The sequence below is a fragment of the Peromyscus leucopus genome, chromosome 8b (assembly GCF_004664715.2).
Source record: "Peromyscus leucopus breed LL Stock chromosome 8b, UCI_PerLeu_2.1, whole genome shotgun sequence".
Lineage (NCBI taxonomy): Eukaryota > Metazoa > Chordata > Mammalia > Rodentia > Cricetidae > Peromyscus > Peromyscus leucopus.
Window position 1 is genome coordinate 30660554 of NC_051086.1, and position 13796 is coordinate 30674349.

The following is a 13796-nucleotide window of genomic DNA, read 5'->3' on the forward strand; positions in this document are numbered from 1 at the left end:
GCTAAGCCCCCAGAGCTTTCCTATGGCTCAAGAACCAGGCTGCACCATAAGGTAATGATAAGCCAGACTCACACACTTCAGATCGGAGAGTGAGAACCAAAGCTTGAAGGGTTTATGGATGACATGAAGTCCCCATCCTTCCCTAACAGATGAGAAAAAAGTACTTTCTGGGATGGAGTGGGGGTGCTGTAGTGTGCAGGCACTTAATCAAGGTCACAGAGTATTTAGTAGTAAAAGTTGGCTAAATAGAGAAACAGTAAGTTTTCCAGAAATTCCAGGCTTCAGTCTTGCCCATTTGAACTCTTCTTTCATTTCCCTGTCCTTAAGCATTGCATGCATACCTTCTGATACTCAAAGATGCATCATGACAAAACTTTCAGCTGCCTAATATAAAACATGTATAAATTATAGTGAACACTTGCATATGCTCTGATATGCTATAGATACTTCTAGACTTTTATTTTATTAGTTTTTATTCTTCTCTCATACAATACATCCCAACTGCAGCTTCCCTACCCTCCACTCCTCCCAGTTCCCCCACCTCAGACCTGTTTCCCAGAAAAGAGCAGTCCTCCCTGAGACATCAACCAAACAAGGCAAAACAAGAGGCAACCCAGTAGGAAGAAAAAGGTTCCAGGCAAAAGAGTCAGATACATCTCCACTCCACTGTCATGAACCTCCTCCCAAAACACCAAGCCTCCCTACAAAACACCAAACCCAAACTGTAACACATATGCAGAGGGTCTAGCACAGACCCATGCAGGCTCTGTGGTTGCTGCTTCTGTCTCTATGAGCCCCTATGAGCCCTGCTTAGCTGATTTTCTGGGCATGCTCTCCCAGTGTCTTCCACTGTAGCCCAGCCTGAATTCAAATTAATGGCAATCCTCTTGCCTCATGTCATCATACCTAGCTTTAAACATTTTACTGGACTGATTTAACCCTTACAGCATATAATTATCAGTATCTGAGTTAGACATGCAAAGCAACTGAAAAACCAGGAGGTTTAGTAATCTTCCCAAAGTCACTCAGCCCATTAAGACAGTAAGGAAGGCAGCTTGTGGGACTCCTAACAGTGGGGCAGGAGCTGTCTCTGACACCTTTCAATGTTTTTGTGGCCCTTTCCCTCACAGTGGGTTGCCTCAACTAGCCTTAATAAGAGGGGTGATGCTTAGACTTAACTGCAACCATGTTTGGTTGATACTCATGGGAGGCCTGCCCTTTTCTGAAGAGAAAATGAAGACGAATGGATGGGAGATGGGTAGAGGGAGGAGAAGCTGGAGGGGAGGAGGGCGGAAAAACTGAGGATCAGGGTGCAATGTATGAGAGAAGGGGAAAAAAAGACAGTAAGGAATAAAGAATTCCTGGTTGAAACCTGTTCTCACTTTGTTAAAATGCTCCCAGATATAGGCAAATACCCATCCAGACCAGTATGACTAATTAAAAACTAATTGAAATATAATTTGAAATCACCTTTGTTAAAGAAAGGAGCCTAGTCCTACCTTAACTTGAAATGCCATTTTGGTTGACACCTATGGGAGACCTGTCCCTCTCTGAACAGAAACAGAGGAGTGGATGGGGAAGGGCAGATGGGAGGTTTGGGGGGAAGAAGAGGAGGGAGGGGAAACTGCAGACTGGATGTAAAATAAATAAAAAATTTACTTGATAAAAATAAAAAGATCATCTTTGTCAGAATTTGTCAATGGATATTATTAAATTTAAGTCAAAAACAATATTTGATCAATAATATTTGACCATATATAATTCAGTCAGGGTATATGTTACTCTAAGAATAGATATTGTTCTCATGGGAAGTAAACCCTCTCAAACCCATAAATTTTTATAGCATCATGAAAAACAGCTCCAGCAAATGGATACATCCTTCTATAGTGATTTGGAGGTTCCATAAAATTACCATTGATTCAGTGGATTCTCCCTTGACAATTGTTTGGTAAATATCTTCAGCTATTGCCTGTGATCATGGATGCCAGAAATGAAATCTGTAGTCTAAGGAGATGTTCATCTCATGTTCAATCATTTGCTTTTATATATATATGAAATTTACAGGGACAAGCATGGCAGTAAGAGTTAGAACTGGGGCAGGAGAGATGTCTCTGTATTTAAGAGCATGTGCAGCTTGCTGCTCTTGCAGATGACCCAGGCTCTACTCCCACCACCCACAACAGGAAGCTTCCTACCACTTGTAACTCTATTCCCAGGGAATCTGATAGCATCTTCTGGTCTCTATGAGTACTTAACATTGAAAATGGTATGCGACATTCACATACACATAAAATAAAATAAAAAGTTATGTCTTTTGTGATGTACTCTGCATCCATGTTATAGTTGGTGTACACATTCACAAATGCATATATGTCTATCAGGGTACAATTTACACCCACTGAATATATGCAGATGGTATCTAGAGAGCTCAATGGGTTTTAAACATCTGTGTTTATTTGAAAATAAGACAGGACATATTTCTATCACTCTCAAAATTCTTCTCATGCTCTTCCTTTAAAAATATTTAATTTAAATTATGTGTGTTTGCATATATATTTATGTTGGGGTATTTGCATGTGAACATAGATGCCCACAGAAGCCAGAAAAAGATGTTGGATCATCTGGAGTTGGAGTTACAGGTGATTGTAAAGTACTTAACATGAGTGTTGGGAAACAAAGTCAGGTCCAACGCAAAAAACAGTACTACTTAACTACTTAACCATCTTAACTACTGAGCCATTTCTCTGGCCCTAAATACAATGATTCATCTGATTTCTGCCATGTTTATAGCTTTTAACTCCAGCCACCATTCATGTGAGAGTTTCTATGAACAATATCTCACTGTGAGTCTTCTGCTCCTAGCCACCACAGTAGCTTTTTTTCCCCTCTTCAATAAGATCCTCAGTCCAGCACAACCATGTTCATGTAGAGAATTAAAGCCATAATTTAATGGTACCTTGACTTCCATCCAATGAATACCACTGCAGGAGAACTGAGAAAAGGGTCCTTTGAGTCACTGTGTTCCAGAGTTCCATTGAGAAACTCTGCTGAGGCAAATAGAATTGAGCCATATAAATTCTCACTCACTGGTAGCACAAATGAGAGAAGGAGGCATGTGCCACTCAAAGGAAGAAGACCTGCCCAGAACTCATCTGCCATGGTGCCATGACAAGTGAGACCACAGATATATATCTCTTGTTTTAATCATCTAGACATTCGGATTTCACCTGTTATGTTAGGATGTAGCTAAGTAAATGAATAGAAAAAGGACAGGAAGTTAAGCAGGGCTATAAACAACCATGATCCCAGAACTTGGGAGCCTATGTAGACAATCAGCAGTCTGAAGCCAACCTGGGTTACAAAGTTAAGATCCAGTCTTAACAAATCAAATCAAAACAAAAACACTTTGTGAGCCAAAATGAATTTCTAGAACAGCATGCACATGGATTATGATTTGAAGATCCTCAATGTGTAATATATTGTGGGCAGTTTTTTTTTTTAACATAGAGAAGCAAGGCCACAGTCTTTTCTAAAGTGCATAGTCCACTTTGGAACTAATGTTTGTCATGACATTGCCAACATTAGGCTGTTTAGACTTAACCTCTTACCTGCGCTCTGTTCTCTAGAGCAAGGCAGATAATAACTGTGGGAACCACGTACTCAACAAGAGAGAAAACAAAATAGGGGTGTAATGGTGTCACTAAATAAAGAATGAGAGGGAAAGAGCTAGAAATATCTTAGCAAAAGAGAAGAGAGAAGACAGCCATAGGGTGTCCACACTGGAATGGAAGAACAGTGTGGCTCTGCTCCCACATGCTCTGTCCTTCTCTCATGAAATACATCATGCCCAGTCCACATTCCCCATCAGGTTTGTTTTTCCAGCAGTATACTGTCTAAGCATCTGCTTGAGGAAGGCAGCTCACCCTGCTACTTATTACCTTTGAGCTCAGTGAGAGCAGAATTAGTGGCTGACCACTTCAACCTTGGCAAGCAGTGGCAGGGCCTCCAGGCATTCCAAACACATCCTGTGGAAGTCAGGGTGTTCACAACTGAGTCTGATCCTATCAGAGAAATTGGAAATGTGTTTTGCACAGAGGGAGAGTCTCTGATCCCTGACAGTATCATCTTTATCAGGGAATTGTGCTTGCTTTCATAGGCACCACTGCTTTATTGGTTAAAACCAGAAGAACAAAGCAATTGTATCCACAGCCACCTACACACCCCCAGCATTAGCACAGCCATCAGCAAAGAGCTGCTAGCAAACCAATCTCCTAGGATTTATACACCAAGTGAACCATGGTGACACAGTCCTCTGAATTCCGCGGGCCCAGCTGAGAGTCAGGTCAGGGGCCACAGCTTACAAGGTTTCCTTTAGAGGAGGTGGCTCACATTTGGCAAGAGGAATCTGAAGCAATAATGAAGACAGTCACCTTTTCATGTTGGCAGCAAAGGTGAAATAATGGGGACAATGAAATCTGCAGAGAAATTCAGAGAGAATGCACCCAGAAAGGAAGCTATACGATTCAAAACAAAGCCTTCTCCCCTCGCTGGTCATCTCCAGTCTTTATCATGATCAGGCTATTTTATTCTTTCTCAGTTTACCTGGTACCATAACAGTTAACATTAACCATGTGTATGCCTAAATCTGTAAAACTCTGCATAGGGCTTCATGCTAGGTGTATTCTGCATTCACAATAAATTGTGAGGCAGATATTATCATAGTCCATTTAAGGACTGGGACACGGGATCCAGGGTGTTGATTAAAGCTGCATAAGGTCACAGAGTCGGGATCCCAATGGAGCCTGGGCTTAATTCTCAGCTTACTGCTCTTTTGCTATGGCAAAGTCATTTCGTCTACTTTTATTTATTTGTTGTGCTCCGTCTCCCTGGCATCCACTCACTTTCTTGCTTAGATGACTGGATTAAAATTCAGAGAAATATATTTTTGTCAAACAGAGGTTAATTAGAGTATTACGGAGGAAGATAAAATGATAGCATGGGTAAGGGTGGATGGAGGGATGGATATAATACTTTAAGATGCCCATATTTGGGAAAGCAGATGAAGAGATATTCTTGAAAGTGGAGAGAGCCTTGGAATTGTAGAAATCATAGATTTTGAGAAGCACAAAGAAACCACAAAGCATGGGCACCCTTCTAAACCTGAGATCCAGAGAAGAATGGAGCCAAGACCTTCTCGAGATCTCTACCAGCACTGTTTGTTCCACTTCCAAAACCTTTTTCTATGCCAACTTCTACCATCACCTTCATATCTGGCTTTAGAGGCCATGAGGAAGACAATGGGTTCCACAGTGCACAGACGTACACTGGGCTCATTTTGATGATTCTTGAGAGAGAAAATAGAACCCAAACAGCCTCGGGGTAGAGTGAGTAAAACTATCACTCAAGACATTGTGTCACATCTTTCTGACATTTGCGACCAAAACCATACTAGTACTCCTGCAATAGGCAAAAGTCAAAACAGAATTTCACAAGCCCTGTTCTTGACCTGTAGTTTGACTTGGCTTGAATAGAATCCAAGGGGGAGAATTTTCAGAACTCAGAATTCTCCTACTTTCAATTCTGACTCAGTAGTTTTTGAAAAGTAAGGATGGTGTCTTCTGAGAAGTCTTCTATTACTAAGACCCCCTTATACTGTTCATCTGTCTAACATGGCTTCTAAAGTGTCACTAAGCATCATTATTTAGTCGTATCACATAAAGAACACTCACAACCTATATTTGGTATCAAGAACCCAGAAGTGTTGTCTCTGTGCACAGGATTGCCTGTGCTTCTTGGGCAAGCGATCCTTTCTGTGGTCTTAGGGCTTATGTCTTTACAACAGAATTTATAACAGAATAAATGGTTCACTTGGGTTAAGAGTTCAAATGTGTTTGGTTCTTCTTCTTTTGAATGGCAGGAACTTATGGCCAATAATATCTGTGACCTAACTTATCGACTTCCTACTTTTAGATGCTAACAATACTCTGATTTGCATCAATGGTAAAACAAACAAACAAACAAATAAAAGCCCTTCACCTCAACTTATGGTTTCTTTTTTTTCTTATTTTTTATTTTTATTTATTTATTTATTTTTTATTTATTTATTTATTTATTTATTTATTTATTTATTTATTTATTTATTGGTTTTTCGAGACGGGGTTTCTCTGTGTAGCTTTGCGCCTTTTCCTGGAACTCACTTGGTAGTCCAGGCTGGCCTTGAACTCACAGAGATCCGCCTGGCTCTGCCTCCTGAGTGCTGGGATTAAAGGTGTGCGCCACCACCGCCCGGCAACTTATGGTTTCTATTCAAGTCTCAGAGAGTGAAAGACTGGCCAAAGATAGTCCTTGAAACATTACTCCATGGGGCCAGTGCCTGACCAGAAAGCTTTTGACTCTGCTCTGTTTGTGTGCTTTGAAACATCATGGCAAGACTATAATGAAGGACACTTCTTCCTGATTTAAGGAGCTGGGAGGACAAATAATTCCCCTTCATGCTGTGTTACTGCTTTCCTGGCTTGTGCATGATACTTAGAAAGGAAAAGAGGATATAAAGCCTATGTGGAAGTAGGGGAACCAATTATCCCTGCCGTAGTCCTGGCTTTTCTAAGTCTGATCTACAACTATATGTTTGAAAACAAACCTTTTAAGACTTAGATTACTATAAGCAGGGTTTGAAGGACTGGTGGCCAAATGCAACCTTCACTGACCTAGCTTTCAAACTTCTTTTTCCAATGAAACCTCCTGCAAAATCCCAATGTATACAATAAATTAATGCATCTGGGCTCCACCAGAATAGAGTATTTCAAAGCCATTCCAGAAGCCTACAGGAGTTCTAGAAAGACAGACCTGTCAGGAACAACATCTCTCAGGAGTGTCTTCTGCTGGCAAACATACAATTCCCTGGTTTGGGCCCTTGGATTCTCAAGTTTAGATCAGTTCTGCCCCTATTAGGACACCCTCTTGTTTCAATAAACTCTAGGTCTCAGACTGTCAGCTATACTGACTTTGGACTTCCCACTCTGAATGATATCACTCCATTTCCTGGGGATCCAGCAGCAGATTAATGCCATGGAAGTTCTTGGCTTTCATAGTGTTGTGAGCTAATTTCTATAATAAAATATCAATTACTGTTTCTCTAGCATCTATCATTTATCTGTCCATCATCCTATCAATCACTAAGTATCTATCAATTCTAACCACTTATCTCCTTAACTATTCCTTCTATATATCTATCATCCATCTATTCTACCATCCACTTATCATTTCCCCCTCCAAATCTAGCTACCAACCTACTTATCTACCATTTCTCTACCCATCTCTCTTATATATCTCTGTTAGTTCATCTACCTACACATTCTATGTTATTACCTATCCATTCTATCTTCTTACCTCTCCCTATTAATCTATCGGTGTTAACATCTATCATGAATCTATTCTATCAATCGCTTATCCCCTCTCTCCATCTCTGTGTGTTTCTGTACAAATCTACATACCTACCTATCATCTCTCTCTGTGCATATCTAATCTATCTATCTATCATCAATCAATCAATCTATCTATCTATATTATAATCTATTTCTATATCTATTTGCCTACCTATCTACATTATAATCTATTTTTCATTCTCTTTCTCTTCATATCACTCTTCATGTCTTTGTGACCTGTCTTCTAGCTACCCTTTATCTATATCACAATCTTCTATCAGTCCTGTATCTCTGCAGAAAAAAAAGAACATTTTTTTTTTCACTTAAAAAAGCATACATAGCATGGTCTTCTCTTTCAAAACTTTGTTTTAATAAAGTAGGTCTAGCAGAGCCTGGAATAGCTTCATCCCAGTAGTCACTTGCTCATGTCCACCTGGTCCCTTCACTCAATGCTTCTGCAGGAATAGCTCTGCAAGGAACAAATATGGGCTAAAATAAGGCCCCAAGAGCCTGTTTTCTCCTGCTTAGGAAATGTGAGCCCTCTGGGTAATTCTATTCTTACAAAATGTGCTTTCTGATTACTTCCAGAAGGCACCGCAAGGCAGGCTGACCATAAGGTCTCCCCTTGTGAGGAGGGTAAACCAGCCTAGTGCACTGAGGTCATGATTTATCTGTATATGAAGCCAAGCAGAGCAGTGTCTAAAGGAGTCTAATAAGTGTGCTAATTTCCTGTAAAGAGATCTTCTCCCTCCGTGCTCCATGCTCATTTTGCCCAGCCCAGTCCTTACAGGATTCACCTCTGCCCAGCCTTCTTCTCTGTCCTCTTCCTCCCCACATCCCTTTCAAATGTCAAGAGAGCTTGAGTTTCCCTCTTTTGAAAAGAAAAAAAAAAAAAAAAACAACACAGTTTCTTCCCAGTTTGGGCACTGCTCCGCACAATCCTGCAACCTGGAGTTGCTATGTCACGCCTCTTTCTGCAGAAAGCTTGACATGAACTAAATTTAGAGGGGGATGACATTCCAGATCACTCTCTGTCTCTGTTACTGGCAATGGGTGCTTGGCTGTGTTTCCCATCAGCACCAATCCGCCTGGGCAATAGAAAAGAGAGCCATGGTCCATCTTGACTCCTAACTGCCCTCCCGTGACTGTAGGGAGTCTGAAATTCTTTAAGCTGCCCCACCCTGCCCTACCCCATCCAACTCTACCCCTCCTGACACAGAGATGAGGTTAACAAGGAAAACATGTGTGAGCCATCCCTCAAGACTGAGAAAGCCAGCTGTCAGTCATATACGGACTCTAACCTCCAACAACAAAACTACGGAGAAAGAAAGCACTAGCTGACAATCTGAAAATATTACTACCAAAATGACCTTCTGCCTACCCATCTTAGGATGGGGAGAGTGAGGCATCCCAGCATCTGCCCTAGTACTAACAAGCTGCCTGTCAGGGGGTTCAGGACTCTGAATTAAACTTACCCCATTTTCTAAGAGAAGCACTCATGAGGTCTAGTGGTTCTTTGCTAAGATCCTAGTGTGCAAGGGCTCCACCCCTTCATCTATTTTCTCCAGGCAGGCTTTTGCCCAAGTCCCCTCTGGGGAGCACCCCTGCTGCCATGGACTGTGCAGGATGGAGCCCTACAGCAGGACGGATGAGCTTTAGTCCAGACTTAATCTTAAAGGCAGTGGCACTGTGGGGCTTGTCTTCTAAATACGAACACAGAAAGGAGTAATATCAAAGTCCTAGGAGGGCTATTATATGTATTACAATATAGCACATATGTGTGAAAAGGAACTTAAATTGAAGAGGAAAGGCCGAGGTTCCCTCCTGCTAAAATTTATTCAATATTTTTAATGCACTATTTTTAGTTAGGTGAAAATAAAAAGAAGTGGTCGATAAAACATTCACACCATGTGTCTCTATTTTTAACAATGATTTTTAAAAATAAATTACTGTTTTCTACTATGACTCTATTATCTATATTATAAGTATGTATTAAATTGCAGGTTTATTCTGCCACTTAGTAAAAGGGGAATTGCTTACCAAAGTAGAACAGCCTATTTTAGGTAAATATATTACTGCTGTTCAAATCTCACATAAGAAAGTCAAAATCACATATGAAAATAAAAGACACGAGGAACCCTCCTTACCCACACATCTGTTAAAAAAAAAAAAAAAAAAAAAAAAAAAAAAAAAAAAGTGTTCCAAAATAAAAACTTCAAACTCTGATTCCCTCCAAAACCAAAGAACTGTCTCCTGCTTGGAACACCCCTCTTACAACCCTTGAAGCATTAAGAACGGGAACATTTTCATGAGAGATTATCTCTGCAGTCAATGAAGTGTCCGGTGAAGCAGAAAGGGAAACTTTCAGGCCGCCGTGACAGAGGGACATCAGGAGGAATCCACACACTTTTCCTTCCCCCGTGGTGCTAGCTGTGGAGATCTAACTTTCAGAAGTGCCAGGGCGCTTTCAAACTCAGACCTCCAGGGCCGTTGCAGGGCAAACAAAGCCGAGAACCACCCACTCCCTCTGCAGAGGTAGTGGGGCTGAAATGTGTTAATTAACACATACACACGCGACCACCCCCACCCACCCACCCCCAACAGACACACACCCCACATCCCCGTGTTTGTGAACAAACACCAGGCAGGGCTCAGGAAGCTAGGCTGGAAAGGCAACAGCTGCAAGGTCCCCTACCTCTCCTCTGCTTCCCAGAGTGTCGGATGAGAGTCCCCCGTGGTCCTGGGGAAAGCTGAGAGACTCTGGTGGAGGCGGCCACTCAGCCCGCCCATGTGAGCAGGCCCTGCCTGTGCTCAGAAGCTGCCTCAGTCAGATTTTCCAGCCGCACAACTGCAGCCAAGTCCCTGCCCATGCCTGAAGAATTTCCTGAACAGCATTCCCGTTCTTGCACTGCCTGCTTTGAAACTCTACTCTGCCTCTACTTCGATCCGGGTTTGTCAAGCCTAGCTACTGGGCTGTCTCCAGATATCAATGGGAAACACGTGTGTCAAACACAGCCTTGCTTCCTTGCTACAGCGCTCATGGCGTCTGCTGGGCTCACACTCACAGAAAGAAGGCTGCTTCTTGAAAGGACTTGGATTTCCCAGCCGTTCTCCACACAAGCTTTGCTCTGGGTACTAGATGCAATAGACAAGTTTTTTTTTTTTTTCCTCCTAGTTTCACACTGTCTCTGTACTTTGCCTGTTCCACGTGGAATCCCCCACTGCCCGGGTTAGCCCCCTGCACTCTGCTTCCCCTGGTCTTGATAATAAACTGACTGCAGCTGAGAGATGTAAATTCTAACTCCATCTCACTCTCTGGACCTTCCTAACTTTTTCTTAAAATTTCAGTTGCTGGGGGAAGCAATATTTTTAGCGTTTCCAGTTCTTTCTTCCAAGTTGTCCTCCCCACCTGACTCGTGATGCATTTCTGCTGCAACTAAAAATGATACAATTATTTTTCTCAGACATTTGGGATACGTTTTGCTCTAAAGCTGTGCAGGTAACATGGCACTGGCTGTAACATTTTACATTCTGTGACAACTGTGTTAAGGTGACAGGAAAGAGGAAGAATCTGGGACCAGAATGCACCCTACCAACAACAGAGCAGCTGCAATTTTCATTTTCCTAGGTGGCACTCCCTCAGGATGTTCTGGGTGCCTCCTGCTGCATTTTGTGGTCTACATTTGACATTTTCTCTTTCCTATCATAAAACAGGAGAAGAAAATCTCAAAACACACGAGCTTCCAAATGGAAGCTACCTACATATAAAATAAGCTAAAGTTTTCAAGTTAATGTTCCAGAAAACAAGTTAAAGAGCATTTGGTGTGTTTTTTGTTTGTTTGTTTGTTTTTATTCTTTGTTTCTTCTTCCTCTTCTTCCTCCTCCTCTTCTCCTCCCCCTCTTTATCCTCCTCCCCCTCCTCTTCTTCTCCACATTAACATTTAAATCACATGCATTAGTAACATTTTCTTTCCTTCCTTCCTTCATTTATTTTTGTCTCCCCATTTTCTTGACAAATTTTAAGACTATTTTTATGTTCCAGAGGGGGGCTGCTGTAAATACTAGGATTCACTGGGGGTCAGATCTTAGCATCAAATTGTGGTGAAGCCTTTGAGCATGATTAAGTTTTTGCCTTGGGATGTACTGTGGCATTTGAGCAAGCATCTCTCTCTCTCTCTCTCTCTCTCTCTCTCTCTCTCTCTCTCTCTCTCTCTCTCTGTGTGTGTGTGTGTGTGTGTGTGTGTGTGTGTGTGTGTTTTATTCAGGCATATGTGGTCAGACACACCCATACATCTGAGGTCATCATATAGTAATTATAGAGTCAGAGAACTTAGAGACTGTCCAATACAAATACTCTCCAACCTTCATCATACATAGAGAAACCCAAGCCTAGGGAGATGAGATGATTCATTCGGAGTTGCAAAACAGTTAATGCCACAGCTCATGCTTGGGAAGGCCTTCTGGGGCGCTGTTCTGTGTGCTATCTCTACTGTGGTATATTCTGGCAGGTGATATCACCCAGCTTTCAGGGAAGCAGCCTTCAATTAGATCTGAGCTTAACCTTCCCTCTCCTCTAACTAGCTGTCCCCACTGTAAGCTCTGGACAACTTATTTAATCTTTCTGGGCCTTGATTTCTTTGACTGTGAATTGAAAGTAATATTTGAATCTACTTTGTAGAAACGGTTACTGATTTATTGAGGTAATCTGTATGATGCATATACAACAGTGCTTTAAAATCATCTAAGTTTCTTTGTTATTTTAGTAGAGCAAAACCCAGTCCCTTTCTTTTATCAGAATTGTGTGCCAAATATTTTCTGCTGTCTAATAAAGGCATATAAACTCAAACACAGGAAACTACCCCAAAGTTCAGTTGGAGCAATAAACCAGCCACCTGGCTATCCTTCATTTATTCCCAAGCAGAATCCTGGAGTCTTTCCTTCAGGTTAAACTCCCAGGAAAGGCAAACAGTGGAATCAAACCCGCTGTGAGTCACATGAGGCAAGCCAAGTGCCATTCAGAGAATTAGATGTTCCCTCAGCACTAAGAGCTCAGAACAGTAGTTCTATAAAGAGAAGGTCATTGACAGTTGAAATGCCCATGTTCAGAAACAGCTCTATCCCCAAGGACCAGCAACAACATGAAATCCCCATACTGAGAGAGAAATCATTCAGAGAAAACAGCTGCTACAAACCTTAAAGAATTAGATGTCTATTTGTGAGTTTCTACTGCCTTTGTCTTAGAGGCGGTGGCACCCAGTGATTAATGAAGCCACATTCAGCCTCCTCTGAGAAAATAAAAGATAGAGTTCAAGTAGTTCTTAATTTTGAGTGATTTACAAATGTTTAAGTTATTAAAGACAGAACAGCTCACTGGGAAAACAAGCTCACAACATTTTATTTTCTTAATTTTTATGTGTTCAGTTTTATGTACAATAATACAGAGTAGGAGCACCCAGTATGGCCCCCAGTAAATGCTCAAATGACCTAAGTGCAGCTAGGGTTTAATACTAGTGTTTGGTTTGCAAAGGATGGTAGAGCTCATTTCCCAGTCTTTTTCTCTTACAACTCTTCATCCTCAGCCATCAGTTCTTGAATTGCCTTTGATTGCAGCAGCAGAGAGAAGTCATTCAAATTAGCCAAAAGAAACAGGGGGACAGTGTTCTAAATCAACTACGGTAAGTCTGCATGCAGTCCTGGAAGCATGACAAGAGTGAGGAGGATGCTGTCAAAGCTCTTCCTTCTCTTCCCCTAAGCTTCTCTTGGCTAGAGTGTCATCTTTCTTCTCTCCACTGGGGAGTACGACATTCCCAGCTGCCTCTCTCTCACTGGGAAAAATCCAAGATCTTTTCCCAAAAGGGGCTCTACTCCACCAGGTCCATCTTGATCTACATGATTACTGCCAAATAGTGTCTCTGATTGCAAGGATGGGTCATCATATCGGCCATATTTGTCTCACATGGTACACTGGCAGGCTAAAGAAAAGGAGTCAGGTCTATTGGTTTCATACAGGTAGAGTAGAATTAGCAAGGGATTGAGAAAAATAGAAGGTGCACTAAAGTGCTAGGCAAGGTCTGGGGAAATGGATTAGTGGGTAAGTGTTCTTCCTGTAGAAGCAGGGGTCCTGAGTTCAAATCCCTACAGCCCATGTAAAAAATCAGGTGTGGTCCCCATGTGCCTGTTACCCTACTGCTTGGAGTTGAGTAGGGTGATCTCTGGGGCTTGTGAGCAGCCGTCCTAGCTTCAGGTTGAGGTAGAAACCCTGTCTCAATGGAGTAAGGGAGAATGATAGAGCAGGACAATGAATAACATCCTCCTATAGCCTCTGCACCCATTACACACACACACACACACACACACACACACACACACACA

At 41.9% G+C, this 13796-nt stretch overlaps 1 protein-coding gene across 5 annotated transcripts in view; it reads right to left on the reverse strand.

Annotated features, from left to right (window-relative positions):
- Sgcd (sarcoglycan delta) overlaps window positions 1-13796 on the reverse strand; it is a 937685-nt gene that overhangs the window by 375279 nt on the left and 548610 nt on the right. Inside the window, exon 1 of one of the 5 annotated variants that reach the window (XM_028888759.2) lies at window positions 10120-10523. The exons of the other annotated variants lie outside the window; for them this stretch is intronic. The gene's annotated coding sequence lies outside the window, so the exon portion shown is untranslated. Of the gene's footprint in view, window positions 1-10119; window positions 10524-13796 lie in introns of those variants that run through there. 5 annotated transcript variants of the gene reach the window in all.